The following is a 6,000-nucleotide window of genomic DNA, read 5'->3' on the forward strand; positions in this document are numbered from 1 at the left end:
AAAAAATACTAAGAGTGTTTGGCATTTCTTTGGTCTAGCACAGCATACTTCAAAACCATACTTCAAACATCAACAGTTTGTATCCGAACCAAAAAAAAACGGTTCAGGCCAATCATGTTGCAGTGATGCGGTTTAAGGCGGGACATACCGCTGTGACAAAAGCAAGAGCTGCTGAGCCCACAACCAAACCAAAATAAAACATGGAAGCGCAGGAGGACGCACGCGTAGCTACTGTTATCACGTCTGTTTTGTAACAATCCATGATTTCTTCTTTGAAAGAACAAAAGAACAACAGCAAGAAACGCCTTGACTAGCTTACCTTCTTGTGGTTTCTCATGACGCCTGCTGCTAACATTTTAATCTGACACCGTGATTGGCTAAAACAAACCTTTGGTAGGCGGGCACTTGGTGTCGCTTTGCCCAATCAGCTTGGAGAGTTCTACTGAATGTCCCTCCATTCTCCAGGCAGATTCGATAGGAGCAGACCCAGATTGATAATGTGCAAAACGTTGAGTGCTACATTCTAAATCTGACTGGCCAGGTTAGCATACTCCACCTAATTTCTAAAATAACAGAGAATACAAAAAAAGAAAAAGGAAAAAGAGGAAAAAATGAAACCTTATGGGCGATAATGGTGCAGGAGTTAGGGAGTTTGTCCTGCAATTGGCGGGTTGCCGGTTGAATTGCCTGCTGGCGGTGGTGAGCGGTATGTATGGCAGCCTCGCCTCTGTCAGTCTGCCCCAGGGCAGCTGTGGCTACTAACATAGCTCACCACCGTCAGGGAGTAACTTGGTAAATGACTGTAGTGTAAAGCGCTTTGGAGTTGTCGGACTAGTTAACGTGCTGTACAAGTACAAGCCATTTACCATTTCCTTGATGATATAAAGAAACCTTATCTGAAAAGTCCCCAGATAAAATTACATTTAGCCACACATTAATGTTGGCATTCAGGATGTATGTAGGTCGACTCATTCCTTTCTTCTGTGACCAATATGTATATATTTGTGAAGAAACCTAACAATCTGCATTTTCTTTGTTTGCTTGTAAGATTTGTAGTTTGTTTTTAAGAAAATAAAAGTTTTACAAAACAAAAATTGCTAAAAAAAGATCTGGTGGCTTTAGAGGCCTTTATTGATTATAATCAGACGGGAAAGTATAGGCGGAGATGCTCAGCAAAGTATTAAGGTCATGGCTGTGTCAAGAAGTAATACCCTCCATATACTGGGCACTTGTTATACCACTACGTGCGTACTTGTACCTGAAGTCAGATTTTGGGAGGCCTGAGTCGCAAATAAGAATTTGCAGGAATAACAATTTCTACTTGCATCCATAACAAAATCATCTAATTTTAGGGAAATTTTTCAAATCTGAGCAACGACTTCTGAGACAAATTAAACAAAACTGTAACACCATCCACAACTCAGCAGTGGAACAGCAACATAAATATTTCTCACAGAACTGAAAGAGCATTTTAAAGTTATCCTTTTAAGTGCTTGTGCTACGCCGGAAGGAAGGACGTCCTGGTTTCAGAGCCACAATGCTCATATCAGAAACTGCTACCGGTGTAGCTCATAATCAAAGATGATGAATAAGCTAAAGCAAAGACACGTGGTGCTCTGTTCACAGGTACAACATTTAATCCTGTACAACACAGAAGACACTTACAGCAATGCGAGTCATGCAAATTTAAACTAACAGCTTCAGACTGTGGCGAATAAAATGACCTAAGTGCAAAAACAGTCGGCCATGTTTCACAGTGGCCCAGCAGCGGATTTGGGCCGAATGCTAAGTTCATTATGTCACACTGAGGTTTGACACTGCCCAGCGGTCGTCTTACTTGTCATTCTTGTCAGCCACCTTGAGGATGTGGGATAATTGTGTTATTTCCAAAAGTACGGAGGCGAGTCTGTGAGAAACTCAAGCACACACAAGAGCTGCCGGGCTAATCTCAGCCAGGCACCCCCTCATGCTTTTCAATGCAGAGTCTTTGGATTAAAGGTAACAAAAGGCTGGGCCAAACCCCAGGGAGAAGAGGCCCCCTCCGCCCGCTGAGACCCCCACACTGTTTATTTACACAGAAACCCCAGCCTCAGTCGAACTCCCACCCTTAGGCATCGCACATAGGTCTGTTTGCAGAGGTGGTTTTAATTCTTGACAGAACAGGATTGTCCTCAGTTTTGCCGCTTTGAACTGACTAGCTTTTCACTTTTCACTTAGCCGAGATGCAGCCAGCGAGCAAATATTCTGTGTCTGCCACAGAGCAGTCTCTGTGGGGTCAAATTATTCAAAGGTAGCACTACTTTCATAATCATACAAAAATCTGCTTTGAGAAAAATCGGCGTTGATTCCAATCCCCCCTGTTGCAGCTCCATAGATAAGCCACACGTCACTTTGCTGGCAGTGTTTGCACAGTGTTGGCTCATTAAAGCAATTAAACTTTTTTTTATAAACTACTTAACACTTTTTCTTTCATGCGGGGTTTATTTTATGTTTACAAAGCACAAAACGAGCCCCCTGCTACAGCGGAGCGTTAGGGTTCAAGCTTTTACTGCAGCAACTCACACGACCGTTTGCATGAAGATCTGCAGACTTATACAGCAAGTTCAGAAATAAACACCGTGTATCGCTACCACATCACTCAGAGGCGAGAGGCAAAAATGTGCAAAAAACAGACACACACATTCCATGCAACAAAGGGCCCACAGTATGTGGCAGAAAGATGAATTGCCTGTTCTGTTTTTATCAGGATGAGTCATCAGACTGTAATCAATGAAAACAGGAAGAGAGTCCTTATCAAAGGAAAGGGGGGAAAATGCAGATATGAAGAGTGTCGCAAAACAAAAAAGATCCTTTTGACAGGGATCTGGAGCTGTAAATAAGCCGAGGGGGACGCAGCCAACTTACACGCTGAAAATTAATTTTCCTCTGCAATCAACAACCCTCTCTGATAAGTACTGACAGTAAGAACAATACTTGCACAAGTTCCAGTTCAAAAAGTCACTCCCCTGTGTAAATGTTTACTCATCACCCATGCTGAGAGGTAAAAAGAAGTTATTTTATGGTTTTCTTATCTGTGAAAACCAGCGTATAGTAATGACATAAAATGCAGAACATAAAAAGCGTGGAGACAAATTGAAAACATATGTTCCTCAGCTAAAGAAATTAGCCCCTTATTTCTCTATATCCAAATGTTTTTCCTGATAAAATGTCATTTTTAATCCTGTGGAGTTCACTTTCTTTTCTTTAATCAGATATTTTCATCCTCGACCGCATGGAGGTTTGCTGCTTAAAACGTGACGCAGAAATCCAATCAGAGCAACATTGCTAGCTCATCATCAAATTAGACGAGGTTCATCTGCCAAGATTACATAAGAACCAAATTCATGGAAAATGTTTCGGTATTAATACTTTAATCAAAAAGATGTAATAAATATTTCAAAAAGCAATGATTAACCAAGCCCCCAGCTATGTGTACTGGTTTTGCAGCAACACAACCATAAAAATAGTTGCCTTGGATTGATAGCACTTTGTTAACACCCAGCAAGCCACACAGTGATTAAAAAAACAAAGGTTTAGAGTGACAATAAAAGTCTGAAACAATCAGGCATTTGTTTGGTAATCATTTTATCTTTACAGCAATCGCGACGTCCTCGTCTTCTGGTTTGGTCGGATAAATCACGGCGTCTCCAGTCGGCGAATTGATTGAAGCATTTAGCGGGAGCCTGCAGCAGGAGCAGACTGGAAACTAAAGCACACAGAAGCGTCGCAAGTATCTCCCTGCGTGCAGCCTGAAATACATTTTTTGTACGGCATCTCCGTGAAGCCGGGAGACTATTTCTCATTTGTCATATTGTTGTCTACATGTGTTTATTGTTTTGTGCACAGCAAAGAGAGAGGGGCTTCCAGCTCGATTCTTGGCCGCTTAAATTTGCAGCAAAGTGATGTTGGAAGACAGTCGTCCTTCTTAACTTCTATTTTCCTTCATGCTCGTCGCACTGTGTCATCCAACCTCAAAATCGCCCGCCAAACAGACCCTTCGCCCTTCTGCGTTGCATCTATTTCTACAACCCCCACAGATCAGACCAAGGTGAAGTCTGTTTAGTCTGCGCGGCGAATTAGTCCTAAGAATCGGCTTCCAGACATGCAACGATTGTGAAAAGATTCAACGGCATTAAACCGATCAGAGGATCAAGCTGTACCAGGTAATTAAGGGGACCTTGAGCTGCACAACAACAATCTTGTTACTCTTATCCAGTTTCCTAAATGGCTAATGTGATTAGAAAGATTTTTTTTTTTTTTTTTTTTTGGGGCCTAAATTCAGTTTTGGTTCATGATTACATTCACATGGCATGGGAATGACTTCACATGACTGTCTCGAAGGAAAATTTGTTGTCAGGGTTACAGCCCTCGCAGGAAAAGTGCTCCCTTCTATTGAAGTCGGAGCCGGAGAATTGTTTAGCTAAGTGTCGCATGATGTCGAACGTCATGTTCCCGTACACCAAACACAGCGATGCCAGCGAAGGCAGGCGTCTCGCCGGTGAGGAATGTGCAGCGCCTTTGTGCAGCTGCCGAATGGTAACCAGGCAGGCTTTAACCGGCTTTAGTAATGACAACGTGAGCTGTATCGTATTTCACAAATCTCACCCAGGACATCACAAGCCCCAGTTCATCATATATGCAAGCATTTCACCTCTTCAGTCTCACCGAGGGGCATTTCATATTCCGCGGCACACGGTGCTAGAGCTGCACTCCTCCGTGCCAAATTGACTCCACAAGTGCTCCTATACCTGCTGACTGACACATGCTCGCTGAAAATGATTCTTTCACCAGTGGCTGGCACTGCTTCTTGCTCTGGAAGTGTGCTTGATTCCATTATTAAGCTGAAAAAGAGAGACGGAGTGAGTGGAAAGAGAGGAGGCGGGAGGAGGATGGAGGAGGAGGGGGGAGGGAGAAGAAGCTTGACTGGGTAGAGGAGCACAATGGACGTCTGAGGAAGTTATCAGGGCAGGGTAGAGTGTGGATGCTGTCTGACAGCAGATCAGAGAGCTCCTCCAGCTGGAACTTCTGCTTATAAGCCCGGCAGAGCTGCACCCAGCAGTCAGCCAGGATGATAAGGTCTGTGGTATTATTGGACAGGTCCGAGCGGTAGCATCTATCAAACTTATATCATGTCTATATCTTTATATCGGCATCAACTGCCAGTGCGCTGCGAGCAGAATTCAAATATCACATCTAAAAATCACACACACACACAGATCTGTCAGCCAAGAGACACAGAATATATGGGTCTGATTTTAAATACAATTTAAGTGTTAAAACATATTTTCCTTTAAAAAAGGGGAAAAAAACACTACAGGTATTATAAGTGTAATCACTGGACACCAGATGTTACATAGTAAATGTGTGATTTTCATGTCTTTTTCTATCCTTTATAGCCCATTTCTTAAAGTCAGATGTTCTCAGAGCACAGAATCAAAGTCTCTTTCTAATCAATAAAAGGAAAAACACATGCACATAGCAGTCAGGTGGGCAATAATTTATCCTATACAGATCTATGCTTCCCCAGACCAACACGGACCCACCACCAAACCATTCATGATAAATAAAGCTGCAGGCAGCATAACGTCTCCCCCCCCACCAGCTTCTCCAGACCCTTTAATGTCCGTCACATGAGCTCAGAGTAAACTTGCTCTCATCTACAAAAAGAACGGGGCGCCAGTGCCGAATCTGCCAATTCTGTGGCAAATACCAGTCAAGCTTCACGGTGCCGGGCAGTGAGCACAGGCACTGTGGATGTCAGACCCTCGGTCCACCGTCATAAAGTCATTCTCTTATGGTTTGCTCAGAGATATTCATGCATTGCCTCATGCTACCAGTAGTGACACCGATCCGTGTCAAATGCAAAACTACTGGAACACAGACAAAAAATGAGGAGGGACAAAATGCCCGTGGCCTCCACCTGCAAAAGCATTCCAGCTTTTGGGCCGTCTCCTTGTCACC

Source organism: Fundulus heteroclitus, chromosome 2 (genome assembly GCF_011125445.2).
Source record: "Fundulus heteroclitus isolate FHET01 chromosome 2, MU-UCD_Fhet_4.1, whole genome shotgun sequence".
Classification (NCBI taxonomy): Eukaryota; Metazoa; Chordata; class Actinopteri; order Cyprinodontiformes; family Fundulidae; genus Fundulus; species Fundulus heteroclitus.